The sequence below is a fragment of the Panthera pardus genome, unplaced genomic scaffold (assembly GCF_024362965.1).
Source record: "Panthera pardus isolate Hobbes unplaced genomic scaffold, ASM2436296v1 HiC_scaffold_2, whole genome shotgun sequence".
In the NCBI taxonomy this organism is placed as follows: domain Eukaryota; kingdom Metazoa; phylum Chordata; class Mammalia; order Carnivora; family Felidae; genus Panthera; species Panthera pardus.
In genome coordinates this window covers 71186568-71208064 of record NW_026526765.1, presented here as the reverse complement: position 1 = coordinate 71208064, position 21497 = coordinate 71186568, and the positions used below count along the sequence as shown (strand labels likewise).

Sequence of the window (21497 nt, the reverse complement as noted above, 5' to 3'; positions counted from 1 at the left end):
GCAGCAGCAGAAGCAGCAGCAGCAGCAGCAGCAGCAGCAGCCGCCGCCGCCGCCGCCGCACCGGAGCGCAAGGCCGCGCGCGTGAACGTGGACGTGGGCGGCGCGGTGATGGGGGGGGGGGACGCCCAGGCGTGTAGCGCAGGGCACGGGGCAGGCGGGCGGCGCGAGCTCGGGTGTGAGCTCCGGACCTAGCAGGGGGAGGCGCCGCCAGCCCGCGCCCAGCCAGCGCTGCTGCCGCCGCGGCCCGGGTCATGTGGGCTGCTTTTTTTTTTTTTTTTTTTTTTTTTTTCCCCCTTCCCTCCCCAAGCAGTTTACTTGGAAAGCGGGGGGTGGGGTGGGTGGCTGGAGCAGCCAGTCAGGGAACGGCCTGCTGTTTGCTTACAGGTCGAGGTTTTTTCCTCTCTCTTCACTCCAACAGGATTGGTTTGTTCCACGAGAAAGAGGCGTTTTCTTAATCTCCTCCCTTCCCCACGCCTCCTATCCCCCTCCCCGGCCCCACCTTCCAGAAACCTGACTAATTGAATTACTGGGAGTGCCGAGGCGCCCTCTCCTCCGCCCGAACCCAGCAGCCGCGCGTAACCCTTTGGATGCTGAATTCCGTCTGGGCTGAGGAATGATTTGACATCTTTTTACCTGAGAGTGAGGTCTTTCAGTTACAATGGGACCGGTTCCCACCCTGTAGCCGGCGAGCCAAAATCTGTCTCCCAGGCCCCGCAGGTGACATGAAGTCCCAGCAGACAGACTGGCAGGGAGCCTTAATGAATACGTGTTCTTGTAAATCTGTGTCCTGTTCACAACGTGCATTACCCGGCGCTGGGTTATCTTGGAAACCTGAGCTTCTCTCAGGTGCCTTTCAACTCGCCTCTTCCTACCAGGGACTTAAAGGTTCACGAACAGGAAGCAAGACTTTTCTTTATAGTGAGTGATGCTCTGAAAACACGTTTGTTGTTTTTTTTTAATTTTTAATTTTTTTTTTTTTTTATTGAGAGAATCACAGTATAAAGTGATTACAATTCAATGCGATCCTTCAGAAGGAAGGAAATGAATGCGGCAGGGGAGTCCATCAGAAATACCTTACACCTTTTGCATTTCAACCCCGAGGTTGCTTCGCTGCCCACTCCCCGAAGGATAAAGTCTTTGAACGAACCCTATGCGGGAAGAATCGGAGGTCGGGATAGGAGTTGCTTTATTATTGGAAAAGGCCTCGCGTTCCCGGACCTCTAGAGCAGGTTGCAGCGCCTTGGTCCCCGGCGGCCACCGAAGTACGATCGCTTGACAGAGAGACAGTCCCCGGCGCTTCGGGACGCGTCCTCCTGTCTTCTAGCGCCCGGGAAGACAGCCCGGAGCCCGGCGCTCTGGGTCACCAACCCCTGGAGACTTGCCCTTGCGGGGCTCCGAGGGCTCGGGCCTTCATGGTATTATTCCCTCCTGCTCTAGGGAGTTTGCTGCCTCTGTGGGAAGGGCTAATCCCAAGAAAGCAAGCAGTTTAGTTTTGCTTTCAAACCTTCCTGTTTCTCCCTTTACTTATTAGCCCAATAAAATCAAATATCACGTCCTCCCTCCCGTCTTTACAGTTTTCTAACTCAGACTTGCCAGGCGCTTCGAAGCTGTTTGGAAGCGTCCAGACGCCCTCCAGTGGTGGGCCTGAAGTCCGCACCCAGCGGGGGTATTGCCTGCAGCTCAGCCCGGATTGAGTTCCATGGAGAACCTGGGGTCAAGATCAGTAACGACTTGAAGAGAAAGCAACAGCTCACATCGGCTTGGAACTACCTGGACGTAATGAGCTCTTGCCTAAAAGTTGAGTCGTTTCTCAGTTGCAGAAATTTTTCCTACCTGAAAAGATCCTGAAATTTTCCTAGGAAAGTAATTCCTTTATTTACGACTAGGTATAAATTGCACCCTGTGTAATTATAGACTTCGTGGCAGACCACCCCAACAAACCAACCACCTTCCTAATTAAAAAAAAGAAGAAAATTCGGCGTATTAACACAAATGTTTGTCTGCCATTTGTATATTTCACAAAAATTCCAGGAGTGAGAAAGAAGTTGGAAAACCAAAGCCAGTAGATTGAAGGATAAGCAGTTAGTTTTTAAATCAAATTTTTATTTAAAGCTTTATTTACAACACCCCCTCACGCCCCCCCCCCCATCTGTAATCTTGCTGATGTTCAGGTTCTTGGCCTGTTTTATGGTGCATTTGTTTTTTTCCTTTGCAGGGATGATGCATCTCTTAGCCTTTCTGAAGGAGCTGTACTAAGTGCTCAGATGACTGGGGCAGTTTTGCAGGAAATGTTCTGGACTCTTTTAAGGGACATGTGTAGCTTTAGGAAGAAGAGAATTCACACTCCTGTCTTGGGGAAAATGCTGATCCTCATCAGAAAGTCTTTTTAGTCAGGGAAATATCAGGTATCAGGGAGTTAGCAAGCTGGCTTCCTGTGGTGTCAAAGCCAAAGGACTAAAGAAAAAGAAATTATATCCAGTTATTTCTATTTGAAACTCATACTGCAAATGTGAAAATTCAACATATCAAAAGAACATAGATGTCCTAATATTTTCAATATCTCTAATTTGCTTAAAGTCTGGATAATCCAATTTTAAACAGAAAAAAAAAATCATACATTATGGTCTTAAAATGATTCAAGGAGTTGGAATAAAAGATACTGGAATTTACAACTGTTTCAGAATATAGCTCAAATGTCTCTGTAAAATAATTCATAAAACAAATGCCTCCTTCTGGGGTGATATACCTAATTATTGTTATTGGCATAACTAAGCAGCAATGTGATAGATACATACTTAGATAGAAGGACTTTGAAGAGCTGGACTTTGAAGACCATACATTCATCGCTGGACAATTTGACTTTGTCTCTTCAGGGAAATATTTAAGTGATTGGAATTTATACAAATCAGTATTGTATAAAATAGCCATATTATGATCGCCCCAGTGTTACAGTGGCAATGACTCTTAATCAGGCTTTATCAGGTAAATAGCATTCTGCCAAGTGTAGAAGAAGGTTGAGTTATGACAGAAAGAAAACAGCAAGTGAAATACCTGGAGGAATAAAAGGGTAGCGAGTGTTCCAAAAGCTTTGCATTAACAAGACTTGAATGGGGTTGTAAGGAGCTGAGACCTGAAAAGTCTGTTAAGAATGGACTGTAAGAGGATTTAACTGCAATCTTAAAATGTTTGAATTTACAGCTACAGGCAACCAAATGTACTGGTGGTTTTAAGACAAATAGCAAGCAAGTATCATTACATCTCAAAATACAAACGGGTGGATTTATTTACATGCCTGTTTATTTATTTATTCATTATTTTGGCCTTGAACTATCTAGATTGGTGTTCTAATCTTGGCTACAAATTAGAGTCACCTAGGGAGCTTTTTTAAAAAGAACACCATCAGGGCCTCACTTCCTGTTCCCACTTTTCTGTAATTTTTAGAAGCTCTCCAAGGAATTCTAAGGAGCATAGAGAACTGAGAATCACTGAACCAGGTAATTTATTTTTACCTTAACTACTTTAGGATTTCAGGCAGAAAGTAAGTTCTATACTTATTTGTCTAAAATGTTTCAACTAACCATCAAGGCAAGAATGTTGATATTTTAGAGAACTGAACTTTATGATCCTCTCTATTCAAATGAAGTGATCCTTTCACAGGCACCTGGGTGGCTCAGTGAGTTAAGCATCTGACTTCAGCTCAGGTCATGATCACCGTTCCTGAGTTCACACCCCATGTCAGGCTCTGAGCTTACAGTTCAGAGCCTGGAGCCTGCTTTGGATTCTGTGTCTCCCTCTCTCTCTGCCCCTTCCCTGCTCATGCTCTGTCTCTCTCTCAAAAATAAATAAACATTAAAAATAATAATAAAATAGTTTTCACATGGCAGGAAAGAGAATGCCATCTCCAAGATGATATGGGTTAATCTTTCTTGGACTAGTTTGGTTGAAGTAGAGTTCTGCTGGGTCAAGTGTCCAGATGAATAAACGAAACAAGCTGGTAAATCAAACCCCACAGTCCACAGACTAAGCAACTCTTGCCTAATACAGTAAGTTAGAACTGACCCCCAGAAGATATAATAAAGGAAATAAACTCAAGAATAAAGATTAAGGAAATAACAATTAGACACAAAAATTTCTAACAGATGACTAACATAATGGTATTTAAGCTAACCCTGCTATCTAACATCCTAGAACATTGAGGATTCATTCCAAAGCCCCAAGAAACCCAGGTTCTATCACCAAACTGTCACCCAGTTATCCTGCCTGTACACTGAAGTTATTTAATAAAGACTTTGCCCCTCCTCACACCTTTTTATAACCAGTTTCTCAGAATCTTTAGAAATAAATACTTGCTAGCTTCTCTCTCCTTGGAGACCTACGGAAATGATCCTTTTCTATTTCTAATCTAGGTGTCTCTTCTGTGTACAACCTAAAAGGAAAAAAAAAAAAATAGAACAAAACAAAACAAAACAAAAAAGCTGTCTGCTAGAGTGTCGCGTCTCTACCTTCCATCTTGTGACCAACTTCCATCATGAATTTTCCACTTTTCCTCATTCTTTCTTTGCTGGTGCTTCCTGGAGTTTGTTTCATAGCATCCCTTCTCTTAAAGTCTGGGGATAAGTAGGAGCAGTTTTACAAGTTGCTGCAATATTCTGAAAAAGGCATTTAAAAATTTTTTTATTTATGAACTGTTGTTGTTTTGCCTGTTTCAAAACATAGGTTAAATAAGATCTACCTAGCCCACTTTTTAAACATACAGAAGTTTGGGCAGTCATTTTGATAAACAACTAAACTATATAATTAGACACATATGTAAATATGTGTTATATTCCTGCATATCACAAATGAGTATGTGCTTACATGTAATTTAAAAAGAAGCAAACAAGAACTAGTTGATTCAACCAATTTCCACATCACTTTTTGTTATCTAAACTTCACTCTGTATACCATAGAGTTATGTGACCGTTTTTCAACCATAAAGCTGAAATTGGTAGGTGATTTTATTCCCAGAGGAAATTTTCGTGGTGTCTTTACTATTTGAACTGTGTGTACCTTTCACTCTCCTGTATTTCCCCCCTTCGAATTTTTAAATAAAAATCACAAAATAAAATGTATCTACATTTTACAAATCAAATCCATCAACCAGTATAAAGTATACTGTCCTAAAATGTTCTTTGTGAATTGTTAAATAATACTACATTCTTTGCTTAAATGAATATACATGACAATGAATGTATATCACCAAAAAAAGTTTGTATTCATATTTTATTACAATGGCAATCATAGACATCTATAGCATAGCTTTATTTAAATAAAAATAACACAACCTATTCAGAAACAAAGTTAATCTGTGCTTTTTCTCTGTATTCACACTGATAATTAGGATATGTTCATCCCATCAGCCCCATCTACCATCATCCAAAAAGCAAGTAAGTATGCATTGTTATATTCTTTTACTTGTTTAGAGACTCAAAAGAAGCTAAAGTACCTTTATTGTTTATTTCATATATATGTATAGCATGTATAGAAGCATGTAAATATAGATAAAAAGAGACAACTTGTTTTTTTAATCAATTTTCACCCAAGACTTTTGTCAACTTCTGGGAGAATTGTGTTTAAATACAAGTAAAAGATATAACCCTTAGTCAGTGAATATGATTTCATAAAATAGGAAATGCTGTCTCTAAGCCCCTTTTTAGCTTGGGCCTTACTTTTCCCCCTTCCAGATCTAAACTGGCTAACCAAAGCCAAGTGTAGAATTATGGCAAATTAAGAAACTCTTTCCTCAAATTATATGCATTTTTTCAGATAAAAGTGGAGGGATTTGGGTCCTTGTATTTTGGAATGTGGATTTTGCTTTGTAGTCACCTAAAGAATTGTGTCAGGAGGTTTTTTGTTTTGTTTTTGTTTTGTTTTTTTGTGGTTTTTGTTTTGTTTTGTTTTCACTTCTCTTGGCCACCTTAGAAATAATCTTTTAAAATATACTATTAATTTTAGGAGAAAAGTGTCCTTTTACAGCAAATTTATAACTCTGTTCTGAGACTTCCAAATACCTTATGCCAACATTATAAATTTTATTGTGATGTTGTAAAGTTACAGTTAAGGTACAATTCTTTAAAAGCATTTAATAGTTATAAAGCTGGTCACCATAGGAACCACTATAACTTAGGATCTTAGAATGTCAGATGATAATGCAGAGGATTATTGGCCAAAACTTCTTTTAAATGAGAAATATCTAACTGAATTGGTCATTTCTAAACTCAAGTCTGGGGAGGAAAGTGTGCTCTTAAAATGATGGCCTTCTAATCAGAGATGATCATTCTCCATTTCTGTTAGTCTACCTTTTTTTTTTTTTTTGGCATATGCTGTCTACTAAATTAAATAGGATTTATTGGCCAGCTAGATTCTGAATTGCTCTCTTTTCCTGTGGATTAGGAGAGTGCATTTATTAGCCCTTTTCCTTGAAATCCACCTGGATCTTTTTATGTGGACTATCTAGTATTCTGCACACTTCCAATGCTTAATAAATATTACATTACAATATTAGCATAATAATAAATCATCTTAAAGTACTACATGGGCTATTAAGTGAGATCCTATTCAGTTTGAGCCAAGATATCAAAAAAGTTTTATTTTCTCTATACGCATACAAAGTAATTTTAAGACTCTCTTTCCATGAAATGCCCTTGCATCCATAAGATGTCTACATATTAAAAAGTGAAGTGTTGAAATGTGCATCTTCCAGTTATGTATTTAATTTGTTCAGTTTATTAAGGGACCTGAATTTGCAATTTTAATAAGAAGAAACTTCGGGGCGCCTGGGGGGCTCAGTCAGTTGAGCATCCGACTTTGGCTCGGGTCATGATCTCAAGGTCTGTGAGTTTGAGCCCCACGTCGGGCTCTGTGATGACAGCTCAGGGCCTGGAGCCTGCTCCGGATTCTGTGTCTCCCTCTCTCTCTGCCCCTCCCCTACTCATGCTCTGTCTGTCTCTCTCTCTCTCTGTCAAAAATAAATAAACATTAAAAAAAATTTTTTTAAAGAAGAAATTTAAAATTGGGCAGACAAAAATAGAAATAGTGCCATTTGTCAAGTAAATGCCCTTTTCCCAATGGCAATTGTAAAATCTTTATACAAGATTACCAGGCCAACACCTAGGTAGTGTTCCTTTCCAGTAAGAAGTTCTGTTTTGTCTGGGATTGGTTGTGTCACACAGACCTAGAGTAACAGCCACTGAAAACATGAGGATTTTCTTTACAGTTACAGAAACAAAAATGAAGCCAAAAATATTCAATTACTACAATCTCATCCTAACTAGTTGCTTTGAGATAGGTTCTAGTTTGAAACTTCCATCAAGGCAAAAAAATGAAAATATTTCTCCTTCCAAACATATTGTTTGTATATTGTACATTTTATCTACCTATATGTAAAACAAAGAGGATAAAAATGATGCATCATCTGTGGTGGACAGCAAAATAGCCAATGTTCTTGCCCTGTTACAATATAACTTTGTAGTTCACCTTTCCCATCAATAGATGGAGTCTGTTTTTCTACTCCTTGAATCTGAGCTGACCCTGTGGCTTGACTTGGCTAACAGAATGTAGCAGAACAATGTTTTGCCAGTTTTGAACCATGCCTCAAGAGGCATTCAATTTTCCACACTTTATCTAGGAACCCTGCCTAATTACCATGTGGACAAGCCAAAGCTAGCCTTCTGGTTGATTAGAGACACGTAGCTCCTTTACCGGCATGGTCCCTACCAATCCCCAGAAGCAGAGCTATCTAACTGATTGGCAGCTGCCAGCAGATGCATGAGAAATTCCCAGCTGAGGCTAGAAGAACTGTACAGCTGAGCCCAGCCTATACTGCCAACTCACAGAATCATGTTCTGAACAAATGGTTCTTGTTTTAAGCCAATAAATTTTGGGGTGGTTTGTTATACAGCAATAGATAACAGCTACATCTTCTTCTTAAATTATTGGAAATAAAATTTTGAATACTATTCAGCCCAAGTATATGTTATTCTTTTACAACTTTGATTTCCATTACTGAGGTACTTGGTGTTAAATCTGTAATTGGCAATCAGAATTTCCCAAATATTTCTAACAGGAATGTTTCTTTCTCCTACTTTACAAATTTCATAGAGATGATTCTTCTTCTTCTTCTTCTTTTACCAAAAACTTAACCTGGGACCCTAAATGAACACAATTCACATTCAGGCCCTTCTGATCCTCTTAGGATAATGTCATTTGGTTAGAAGAGCAAACCTGAGCAGATGATTTGCCCAGAGGTAAATCATTCTTCTCAGAACATGGTGCCCAGCAGGAAAAATGAAAAGGTAAAATCAAAGGAAGCTATGACTAGCTTCATCTCAAATCTCCACATCACTCACGACTATTGATTTAACATCATGGCACCTCCATATTTCAGCAGGAGGATCTGCCACGAGACTGAAGCTGTAGTGACCCTGTAAGGGTCATCTCGCTGTCAACCTCAAATTACAACATCTCTGCTTTTGGCTGACAGCCATGGCAAGGGCAGGGGAAGCGCAGCTCTTTCTGTAGATAGAATAGATGTGTTTCAAGGAAGTGAGATACAAAGTGAAATTGTATATATCGAGTCTTATCTTCCTGTAAAGTTCTAAGTGGGAGGAGGGCTTTGCCAAGGTCCCTTAGGTGTGCTCCTTCTAAGTCTGGTTACTAGCCCAGCCTTATAATGTGTACCATGTAGGGTGGAGACTAATCCACAAACCCAAAGTTGTCTTTTCAGCATTCATTGTATTTTCATCCTCCACAGAAACCAAACCATTGACCACCCTTCCTTCCTGAGACTTTCTTATCCTTTGTTGTTTGTTATTCCATGTTTTCAGAATCCTCTTTTTTCATCTCCAACTATATTCTTCTGGCTGTCAACTATGAGTCACAGCCCAATGCCAGGCACATAGTGAATACTTAGTATTTGTGGAATGAATATCCATTCCTAAATATAGGTGTTTTCCTTAGCAGTTTTTTCCTTCTTCCCTAACATAATCTTTAATAATTGCATTCATACTCTCAGCTCCTATGACAGTCTCTTTATGGAAGTCTCCCAAGCCTTAGCTTTAGGATCTAATGCTTTCCATCATCAGACCCACACTCCCAGCCTTCTCATTTACTTTTCTACATGACTGTACTCCAATACATCTAAACCAGCAAGCCCCAGAAGTGTATCTGCTCATTCAATATACCCTTTTCCTGGCACTACTGGTCTCTAGTATGCCAAAGTCAGGATATAGCCCATCATCAGTTCCCAAATGAGAACTGCTAGCTGACAGACTTGATAAAGCAGAGGACTCAATATTCTGTGAAGAATGCAAAAATTAGTTTCCTGATTTCTCATTTCTGTATCATGTTGGCTTCTAACTGGTCTCGGCCACCCATTCTTAGCCCTGTCCAATACCTGCTTCGTTCTGCAGTTAGAGTGATCTATTCCACAGAGAAACAGATGTCAACATCCACCACTTAAAGGCTTCACATGCCTCACAAAATAAAGATAAAATTATCAATATGTCTATCAAACCCTGCATAAGCTGATGCCTCCCTTCCTCTCTAACCTCATCTCATAGAACCCTCCTCACACTCACTAACTCCAGCTACTCTGACCTTCTCCCATGTCCTTGAAGAAGCCATGCCTTTCCCTGTCTCTGGGTCTTTGTTTATGCTGTCCCCTTTGCCCGAAACATTTAGGCTCCCACCAGTTTACCTTGTATTCATCCTTCAAATCTCAGCTCAGATGTCACTTCCTTGGGGAAAGCTCTTCAGATCACGTAGAATAGAGGAGGATTCCTCCATATACCCACACGGCACTGAATTTCTTTCCGTTGTACTACCTGTCTCCTGATTTAAATCGTGTATTTGTGTGGCATTATGTCTGCTTCCTCTTCTAGTCTGATTGTTCAGGATCACCTCTCCAGAGCTCAGCATTGTACCCAGCACATAGTAGATTCTGTTAATATATATGGAATGAATGAATGAATGAATGAAATACCATACCAGTACTTGACACTGTGTTTTCCTGCGTGGTTTCCGTGAGGAACCAGATCTCCGAGTTATACACAGGCAGTGGGGATAAGAGGGAGGAAGTCAAGGGCCTCTAATGGATTCAGAAATGAAAGAGTTCCCTTGAAAGTTTGAAGAAGAGAAGCTCCGTACAACAAACCCCAGCAAAAATATATAAAACTAACCTTAAGGAACAACGTGTTACCTAGAGCCAGACCTAACTTAAGGTCTCTCCATTTCTAAAGAAGGAATATGCCAACCTCAAAGGGAGCCAGTCAAAAATGGAACAAAGGAAATGAAATGAACTGAGGCATATTAGCAATTCTAATCCCCAAGTAGTGATGGGGGTAGGGGTTGGCAGGTAAATCCAAAGGGCTCCCCCCAGTTGTCTCCACACAACACCATTTAACCCACATAATGTCCTCCTTTGCTCTGAGGTCACCAAACAAACTTAATAATTTGCCTCCTGTGTAGCTTGACATTCATTCACTCATTCATAAATTTATGAAGCATCTAATAATAATGTTCTATATCTTGAGGATACAGTAGTTAGCAAGACAGAGTTGGTCCCTGCCTTCATGGAGCTTAAAATACAGTCTTTTCAAATGACAAGAAAGCAATAAAAGTGTTGGGTTCCAAAGTATGAGCTTTCCCCAAGGAAGTGACATCTGAGCTGAGATTTGAAGGATGAATACAAGGTAAACTGGCGGGAGCCTAAAGACTCATACTGCCCACTTGCCTAAAATCCTTTCTTTGGAGAACCTCTCCTTCTCTCATCCTTCTGATGCTGATGAAGCTATCCACTGCCACAAATAATATAGCATGCTACATCGACACTACACCCCTATCACCAGTATAGGGTCAAACAATCAGGGTTCTTGCTAGATTTGTAAATGGAGTTGGGATTAAGAAGGCTTCTTTGGGGATTTGGAATTATGTAGATATAGATTCAGGGCTGACAGCAACCATCTTTCCTACTCTGGGAAGTAGGACTGCTAAGCTTTAACAAATAAGACGACAACAGGATCCATCTGGATGTTTTGCTAAGAATCCAAGGCAGAGCAAAAACAGAGAGACCATCAGAAGGCCTCATGTTAAAGATGGAATCTGTTCTCAAACAGTTGCTATTATCATTAATTACATCATATGTATATTAGATAAGTTCTCTATGTCAGGATTTCAGGATTACTATATACTTTCTTATTTTTAAATTAATTATTTTTTTTTCTTTCCTTAGTAGCACCTGACTTTGAAGCCCAACACCACATGGTTTCAGGCTAAGGACATGGTAATGGAGATATTTAATATCAATAAGTGATCCTTCTCCCAGGATTTTTGTTTTAGAAGCATCCAAGAAAACAAGAAGGAAGATTTTAAACATCATCCTTGTTCCCTGATGTCACAAGTCAAGAGACAAGCCCCCTGCAGCCAGAGGGCAATTTGGTTGCTGGTTCCTGTGCAGGTGAATTATGGCTTAACGAATAACAAAAAAATTTGAATTACTAAATAATTCACACTGAAAAAAAACAAGAAGGGAGGAAAGATGCATGTGCTTAGGGAAAGGATTTTATAATGTACCCCAGTCGACTCAATGATAAATGTACATAATTAATCATAGACACCATTTTGGCAAATGATATTTTTAAATGATAGAGGCAATTATCTGTACAATTACATATGCACAGGAATGCATTATTTTCTGACTTTCAACAAGCAGCTTACCTTATAGAATAAGTAAGGAAGAGTCTTACTCACCTAATTTAGCATCCTAATTTGTAACCTCAATCTAAAGAGGACTTTTTCTGGTACTTAGAGGAGGTTCAGAAAGGAATATAATGATACTGGTGTCTTGGTTCCACTACTAATATCTTTGTGTACTATTTAATCACAGAGCTTCAAACCACAAAATATAAGTTATATATTCTCTCTCCTGCACTCTTTAAAGGAATATAAAATAATTTTCCAAATGGCTTTCCAGTAAATATCCTGGAAACAAATAGAGAAACTTGTGGAAATGAAAAAATATTTGCTACTCTATACTAAACTATTCTCTCTAGTGAAATGAGAGAGAAAATTTCAACAACTATGGCAAGCAATGGTGTTTTTTTTAAACACAGACTCTGCTGTTTCTTTAGCCTGATGGTCTTATCTTATAAAGTCAGTATGGCATGGTGAAGGGGTCAGTGTGGACTCAGACAAATGTAGTTACAAATCTGGCCCTGCAATTTACTATGATTGTAACCTCGATAACCTCGAGCAAGTTCCTAACATTGCTAAGCCTCAGTTTCTTTGTAAAAGTGAGTCTGATCGTAGCAATCTCATAAAATATGCTGTGAGCAGTACACAAGATCATGTTTATCAAGTAACTGGGCTAACATCAGGGATTCAACATGTGTCCAGTTCTGTGGGTGTCATTAATGTTAAGTCCTCCCCTTCAATGAAGTTCTTTAATATCTTATCCTTCTAAAATAAATCACAATGTCATCCTATCATTCACTCATTCTACCACGTGTATTGAGTGCTGTGCATATATACAAGATGTCAGGATATAAATGAAAGTCATTTTTGAATTTTTTTTTCATGTTTATTTATTTTTGAGAGAAAGAGAGACAGAACATGAACAGGGGAGGGGCACAGAGAGAGAGAGAGACAGAATCTAAAGCAGGCCCCAGGCTCTGAGCTGTCAGCGCAGAGCCTAATGCGGGGCTCAAACCCACGAACTGTGAGATCATGACCTGAGCCGAAGTGGGACGCTTAGCGAATAAAAGTCATTTTGGATATAAGTAGGGAAAAGGTGGATTATTCAGAAAAAGGGTTGGAGTTACTGGTTGGTAATTTCTATCTCTAACTCACATGGCCTAAAACTGTGTTGTCCAATACAATAACCATTAACCCCATGTGGCAGTTGAGTACTTGAAATATGCTATTTTATGTGAAGATATATTAATATGTAAAATATACTCCAGATCTTGAAAACTCAGTTAAAAGAAAAGACTCCAAAATATGTCATTAAATTTTTTGCATATTGATTACCCATTGAAATGATAATATTTGTATATACTGGGTTACATAAAATATACTATTAAAATGAATTTCATCTCCTTCTCTTTACTTTTTTAATGTAGCTACTAGGAAAATTAAAATTGTGTTGCTCACAGGGGTACCTGGGTGGCTCGGTCAGTTGAGGTGCCGACTTAGGCTCAGGTCATGATCTCACAGTTCGTGGGTTTGAGCCCCGATTCGGGCTGGCTGCTGTCAGCACACAGCTTACTTCGGATCTCTGTCTCCCTCTCTTTCCGCCCCTACTCTGCTCTAGCTCTCTCTCTCTCAAAAATACATAATAAAATTGAAAATAAAAATAAAATCTTTAAAAAAAATTGCATTGCTCGCATTTGTGGATAGCACTATGTTTTTATTGGGCAGCATTGGTCTAAATATTTACAACAAGAGAGGAAGATGAATGGGAAGATGAATGGGAAGGAGGGAAGGAAAGAGGGAGGGAGGGACAGAGGGAGGAAGGAAGAAAAAAGAAAAAGAATCTTGGAGAACTAAAAGATATAAGCCTTAAAAGATGTTACAGTTGAAAAGTCCTTTCTATGCATAACACCAATGGCAGAAAATCTAAGAGACTGAGATTCAGTGCTTATATCACAATGCCCAACACTTAGCAAATGTTCAGTAAATGCCAGCTTGTATTATTTATAATGACCGCCTCTCTTATTTTAGGCAACATACTAGGTGCTAGAGTTACAGTGATAAAACAATCCAGTGTATTGAGGAATACTCAGCCCAATAATGAATACCAACAAGAAAAATTTTTGCAAACTTCTATATTTTATATTTACATTATATTTTTGGACCTGTAAAGATATTATGTTTTAATTTTCTTTCAAAGAATGTGTACATACCTCTCCACATCTGACCCTAATTAGAATGAGAAACAATAATTTCTGTTCCGTGACTGTGAAAATTAACAGTAGTGGGATATTAAAAGGCATTTTTAGTTCCTTTGGCAAAAATTTCATTTTTTAATATACTGTAAATGTGTTCGGTAACAAAAATTAATTTAGAACCACTGGCATATATTTCTGTATCATACATATCATTCTCCCACAAAATGATTCCTGAATCCTTCCACAATATTTCATAACACCTATCTAGGACCCTCCATGTAATTATGCTTGTATATATGTATATGTAAATACGTTTACATACGAATATGCAGAGCAAATATGTTCATTTTTGAGCAGTCACAGCATTTCCCCCTCCTCTTCCACCCCCAGGCTCCAAGAGGAAGGAGTCTTGCTGCTCAGACAGCTTCAGGCCTGGCCTTTTGTCGTGCTGATTAGAATCTGAGTTGAGCTGCTGGATTTACATCTTAAAGGAAAAGGAGCCCTGGCCCCAGAAAAGGATCCCAGAAAGGAGGAGGAGGAGAGAATTAAAGGCTTCCAAGAGGGAGTTGGGAAGCAGAGTTTGGGGGAGTGGAGAGAGAGAGAAAGGAAAGAGAGAACAGTTACCTTGGTGAACCGCATTAAGTATTGAGATGTGAGATGAAATTGAAATACTGGGCTATTGATAAGGGATGCGGTCCTGAGATGTTGCCAGTGAAGAGAGAAGGCAGACTGAAGCCTGGCCGAGGGTTATATAATCCCCTGGTGATTTTCTGAGAGGCTGAAATGAGGATTTAAAATGCTTTTCATTAATTCTTGCCTATTCGACTGGTGTTTCTACTGGCTGTGTAACCACTGACACTGTGATGAGAGCAGTTCTGTTAAATTAATTAAACAAGGAGGCCGTTAGATGGATATGGTTCTAAAGCCCCAGCGGCCTACCAAAGCAACCAAGAACCTAAGCCTGTAAATGCCTCAAAGTTAGGAAATCAAAACGCTAAGGACAACTGATCACAACCAACCAACCAACCAGACATGAAGCTATAGCTAATCAAATAATTTCCTTTCTTTGCGTCTACAATTTCTTTTTTTTTTTTTTTTAACATTTATTTATTTATTTTGAGGGAGGGGACGGGCAGTGAGAGAGGGAGAGCAAGGATCCCCCGCAGGCTCAGCGCTGTCAGTACAGAGCCCCATGGGAGCTTGAACCTATGAACTGAACTTTAAGATCATGACCTGAGCGAAACCAAGGTTCCCATGATTAACCAACTGAGCTCCCCAGGTGCCCCGCTTCTGTAATTTCTTTATAAAAGTCTTTCCTGAGCTCCTGCCACAGGATGCTTGCTCCTAACCACCTCTGGTTCGGCCCTGCCTCACTCCAATCGATTTCTACTCAAACTCTTACAATTTTTAATATGCCTCAGTTTATCTTTTAACAGTTCAAAGCAGCCTGGCTTTCTCTGGGTTCCATGTATTACTTCAGCAACTGTCCTGAAAGTGAAGTCTGTGGGTTCCTTTGTAGTGCAGCTGCAGCTGTGGTGGTTTCTAGCGCCTTGCCCCAACATTTGCTCCATAAATGTGGGTTAAATGAAAAATCTGAGGGTCTGAGGATAGATTCGATGTTGCCATCTCCAAACACTAAATAGGCACAGCAACCAACATATTGAATGTGTCTGTATGGCTCTAGGTAGTGATAAAGCACTAAGCCAAGCACGACTTCTTCCGTCTTCAAGTTTGGGATGCCAAGAGCTGAAATAGACCTGGTTCACAAGTTTTGTTCAGGTTTTGTTCTGTTTTTGTTTTTGTTTTTTTAATATTCAATTATTCCTGGCAAGAAATACACATTCTCAGCTTAAATACACAAGCTCACTTTACTGCAGCCCATACCTCCTCCTGCCCCAGAATTGGGGCTGGGGGAGCAGTGGAAGCAGGGGGGAAATGTCCTAGTTTCAGGGTGCTCTCTCCATCTTGTCAGCATAGGCAAATACTGGGGAGAGGGAGGAGAAGGTATGGTCACCTAGAAGCCTGGGAAAAAGTGTTGCGTTCCAGGTTGGTAGCACATTAGAATCACCATGCAACTTTAAAAATAAAAATAAAAAAAAAAACCACCCTTGTTTAGGCCCAATCCATAATAATTAAAATTGAATTTCTGGGCATCTGTAATTTTTTTTAAGTCCCTGGGTGATTCTGAAGCTTAGTTAGAGATAAGAAGCACTCTCTCCTTCATCCTAACCAAGCTTGAGTCTCCACTTTCTACATCCCAACACTGTAGGTTCAGTCACGGGCCTAGTTGTCAGTAGCCTGGGGCCCTGAAGCTGAAGGGAGGTTCCTTACTTCCTCTCAGATTTTGCCGGTGTCTTGGAAAAATTTCCAATAGTTTCCTCATTCACTCTTGGAAGAGCCTAGATTTGGATGGTAAATTATATGGTCCCTCTACACTTATTAAACAGGAAAAGCCCAGCCCAGGTAGTATTTCCTGAGAACCCTTCCAGCAACAATTCGAATGTTCTTTTAGTCTCTTCCTTCCTCAAATGTCTTTCTTTCCAGTCTTTTCTTTCTCTTGCATCAGATAAGGCTTAAACACCCTCCAAACAATACATTTCCTCATTCTCCCCCCTCCCTCTAGCCCCAAGAATTTTTTCACCTTCACCTTCACCTTCACCTTCACATTTGTAGACTACAGCTTAAAGATTTTATCTTGTTTGTCCTATTTGGGGGCAGGGAGAGAGGGAAGTAACCCCATGTTCTGTGTGGTCAGACCACCCCTTGCTTTTCTCCAGACCTTGAATTACTAGAAAGAAATGTCTATCAAACACCATGCTCCCAAAGAAATGGAAACTCACTAACGCATGAACCTCGGACTACTACAGATAGAAGAATGAGGGGCCCTATGGGTCTTCTAGATTCATCCAAATCACAGACTTTGCACAAAGGAACACAGAGGCCAGAAACTGTCCTCTTCCTACATCTTCCCTATCCTGACCTTTCTTCTGGCTTGACCCCACACTTTGGATCATAATGCCATATCTGATACTCCTTGGGTTTTGGTCATAAGCTTGCTTTTCCCTCTACCTTTGCTTTGCTTGTGTCCTAATTTTTGCACATTATAATCCTCCCTCCTTGGACCGACTCCTAGAGCTCTTCCTGGATTCTATATCCTGGATTCTGTTTCTAATTCTGGTGATTCCTCAAGAACATGGGCCAAGACTAGAAGCTACCGGTTGTGGCAAAGATGATACACAGTCCAATTTAATGACAAAGAGCTTCTGATGTAGCCATAAAGTCCTTGATTTTTCTTCATGTTTACTACCTGGATTGCCCTCTTCTCACCAAAGTCCAGAAGATTTCTTGGCAGGGCCTGCTCCGAGGAAGTGAATCTGTTTTCAGTCTCAGGTACAGTTCGTTTCACGACCCTCCCTTCTCCTTCCATTCAGTCACAGCTCAAGCTCTGCATTCTCTTCGTCACATTTCCTAGCACCCTCCTGAACTGCCTCAGCTCTCCATCTTCCTTCGAATATGAGTTGCTAAATTGGTTGATGAGCCAAAGACTGGGTTCTACTAACCACCAAATGTTTGTACCTGCAGAACTCATTTGTAATGGAGCAGGGGTTGCAAATTCAAAGGACGCTGGGGGCAGCCTGGCCGGGTGACTGAGTGAAGCAAGCTGGGCAGGAATAGAGCAAGCTGGCGTGAGCCTGCCCTGGCAAAAGTGTCCAGCTGCCGTTCTCCTGCAGTGAACTGTTGCCATGGAGGAATACTGGTCCCAAATGCTCTTTTCTTTTTTCAAGAAAAAAGAGATATCCAGATTCTTGCGAGCAGTCTGTTCATTTTTTAAATATTGACAACTGATTTTTAAAAATCTAAATTAAATTCTATCCTGGCTAAACAGAACTCATCTGTGCCTAGGATCTAGTTCTCTGACTGCAGGTTTACAATGGCTTTTCTAGTGTATTCTCAGATAAACTTTTGCATAATGTGATTTTAAGAGGGAAAAATCATCTGAGTCAACCCAACATGAAATTAAAGGGTGTGAAATTGTAAAGGATATCCTGGAAATCTACAGATGCTGGTGTTTATGCATAAAAACAACAGTTGCAACAACAGGAATTCCTATTAGGTGACAAATGGCCACTTAAGAACATCTTTTAATGAAAGGAGATTTTAAACATTCTATAAGAGGTCCACTGTGCATGCTTTTGTGCCTGAACACTTCATTTTTCATAAACAAAAAGCCTCTAATTGTCTTCCATTTTAAAACATCTTCGTCAGCAAAGATATTAAGGAGGTAGTTAGAGGGGAAAATAATGACACTATAAAAGTTGGCAGTGGAATCAGTTAATCTCTTGTCCCTTATGACAGTTTGCATTTTGAGTGACAACTAAGGTTTTCTACTTTACAAATGTGGTTGCTTTATTCTTGAGCAAGGTAATAATAATAAAAAAAAACATTATTTTCCACTATTACTGGACATTAACTTTTTAAAAAGTCAAGATGTAATATTTTACTATTTCAACAAATGCAATACTTTGAAATGCAAAGTATTTCAACCTGGAATGGCAAAAATGGCTGTGTGACTAAAACTCTGGAGCATAATTTCTCAGCCTCAGTACTACTGACATTTAGCGTCAATTAATCTTTTGATGTGGAAGGCTGCCCTGTGCACTGCAGGCTTCTTAGCAGCATCCCTGGCCTCTACCTCCTAGATGCCAGCAGTACCCTCCCCAGCCCCCGTCTGAAACAATCGAAAAGTATCTCTCCAGATATTGTTAGATATCTCCCGGGGACCAAATCTGCCCCCCACTTGAGAACCATTGCTCTAGACGAAATTCTGTACATCACAACTTGGATTTTGATTCTCCAAAAAAAGTCTTATATTGGTCTTCACACAAATGGAAAGAGTGGGAAAAGTATCAGTGCCGACTTCATGTAAGTCCTCAAGGGGACCGTAGAGGTTGGGGAGGGAAGTCTTTAAGACAAGAGCAGTGAGTCTATACTGACAAGAAAATTGCTCTGGGGGGCAAACTGGGTCAGCCCTGGATGTGAAATCCACTCTTTTCCTTGACAATAATGCCTCCACAAGCAGGAACCTAATAGAGATCTATCAGGCTAGTCAGCAACATCTGGTAGATTCCAAACTACAGATGGGGAACTCCAGCCTTCCTCTGGCCAAGTCTGAGGTGAAATTTCAACATTGCGAAAGATGGGTTGATACCGAATGGTTAGACATTTAATAGGGAATTCTTTTTTTTTTTTTTCTTTTCCATTTTGGAAAGAAAACATTTTTCCAGAAAAACATGAAAGGTTATAATAGTGGTTTGAAATCAGTAACTTTCAATTTTTCTTTGTGGTTATGGAAGAAATCATCAATTCCATTTCTCAATAGAACCTTACAAACACAGTAGGCCAAATGCCAGAGCAGAAATTAAATGGCTATGCGATCCTCGAGGGAAGACATACTTTATGAAGTATTCACACCAAACCTTGAGAACAGTACACGAAAGAGAATGAGCTAGAGTATGTGGCGTTCACATTTGCTGTTCTGACGGCACTGTTTGTCAAAATAACTACAATTTTCAAAGAAAAGACTGCTTAATTTTTACTCTATTGCTTTTCTGTCTGGTAGGACCTATAAAGAATAAGTTCACTAACTTTTTGGTTGAGTTTCAGTTTACTTAACTTGTTTCACCAGTTAAATATTTCAAAATGGTGTCTTCTAGTCTTCTTTTTATATTTTGTTAGCTTAAAATCTGTTTTGGTGATACTGTGATGATGGACACATGTCATTTTGCCAAAACCCATGGAAGGTACAACACAGAGAATGAACGCTAATGTAAGCTATAGACTCTAACAATAATGTGTCAATACTGACTCATCAATAACATATGTATTACACTAATGCAAGATGTTAATGATTGGGGAATCTGGGACAGGGGTGTGAGTGGAGGCGGCTATAGGGGAACTTTCTACTCGTTGCCCCTACAAACCTTAAACTTCTCTAAAAAATAAAGCCTATTAATTTTTAGAAGCCCATTTAATAAATTTTATAATAAAAAGCCCAACAACATTACAATTCTGTAAGTATCTTTTAATTAGGCCTTTAAAAATATAATATATATAATTTTATTACAAATTTTTTTTTTTTTAAATGTAGGGGCACCTGGGTGGTTAGTTGAATGTCTGACTCTTGATTTGGGCTCAGGTCACGATCCTAGGCTTGTGGGATCAAGCCCTATGTTGGGCTCTGTGCTGAGTATGGAGCCTGCTTAAGATTCTGTCTCTGTGCCCACTGCCCCCACCCCCTGCCTCAAATTAAAAAAAAAAAAAAATTAAAACCACAAAATGCAACATCCTAAAAAAAAAACCCAAATTTACTATTGATATTAATTCCTACAAGTTTGCTGTGCTACAACACACAAGTCAAGAAATTAATAAAATCTGTATGGTTTTTATACCGAAGCTAATATTGAGCCACACTGGAATTCACATTCTTAGCAAAACAGTTCCCTGAGCACACACTCCACACATATCATTACAGGATAGTCATTTATTCTTCATCTTCTTCCTCATCCTCTTCATCTTCTTCCTTCTCTTCCTCCACATCCTCTGGTTCATTTTTCTTTGAACCTGTTGGTCTGCCAAGGCCCCTCTTTCCTGTTTCACTTTTGCCCTTGGCACAAAATGCAGCAATTTCCTTTTCATATTTCTCCTTTAGCTTTAGCTGCTTTCAGGTCATATAGTCCTTACCTTCTTTGGCTGACTGTTCAGACCACATTACACCCCATTTTTTTGCAGTATCCCCAATGGATAAAACACAGTGTTCACTTTTGATCTTTGGATGATGTTCAGAACAAAACAATAAGAAAGCAGACAGAGACCTTTTAGGAGCATTGGGATTTTCTTTCTTTCCTTTCTTGTCACCTTTGGGAGAAACACAATTTTTCATCTGTGAGCGAGCTTTGTCACTTTTTACCATACCTTCAAATTTCGACTTTTCCTTTGCAGACATGGTCTTCCTTCTCTCTGAACATTTCTTGGAGAATTTGGTGAGATTGATAGAAGAGTCTGGATGTTTCTTCTTGTGCTCTTCCCGGTAGATCTATATGAAAAAGGCATCTGAGGACATCCTGTCCAGCAGCTTGTTAGGGTCTCCTTTACCTATGGTGACAGACAGCATCTACCAGGTGGTAGCTTTTCCCGTGGAGGGGCAGGATCCGCAGAGACTCTGCTTTATCACTAATGCCATCCTCAGCCTCTTGTTTTGCAGAGTTCTCCAAGTCCTGCCACGGACCACACCCCCCTTAATTAGGACTTTTGAAAATTTATCTGAGCCCCGCTTATTCACTGCTACAAGGTGATTGTTCAAGATGAAGTAGAGAGAGGAAAAAGTTTTCTTCCTTGTCCAAGCCTGGCCACAGAGTGCTCTAATTCCAGCTCGCGGAAAATACTATTCGAGCATTGTGAACAGTGGGCCTCAAACTGAATTATATTTAAACATCTTCTTCATCTCGGTAATTTCATGTGCTTTTGTGTTTTCTTCTCACAAAGTCACTTTTAAAGTAAAATCCACTCAGAATT

The 21497-nt window shown here is 39.9% G+C and overlaps 1 long non-coding RNA gene and 1 pseudogene across 1 annotated transcript; one reads left to right on the top strand and one right to left on the bottom strand.

Moving 5' to 3' along the window:
• The first annotated feature begins 285 nt into the window (after nt 1-285).
• LOC109267626 (uncharacterized) lies at nt 286-5323 on the top strand. Its single transcript, XR_008423784.1, has 2 exons — nt 286-1797; nt 2216-5323. It is a non-coding gene; the product is annotated as an uncharacterized LOC109267626 (long non-coding RNA).
• Nucleotides 5324-20466: 15143 nt separating this feature from the next.
• LOC109267409 (high mobility group protein B2-like) lies at nt 20467-21096 on the bottom strand (annotated as a pseudogene).
• Between the last annotated feature and the right edge of the window lie 401 nt (nt 21097-21497).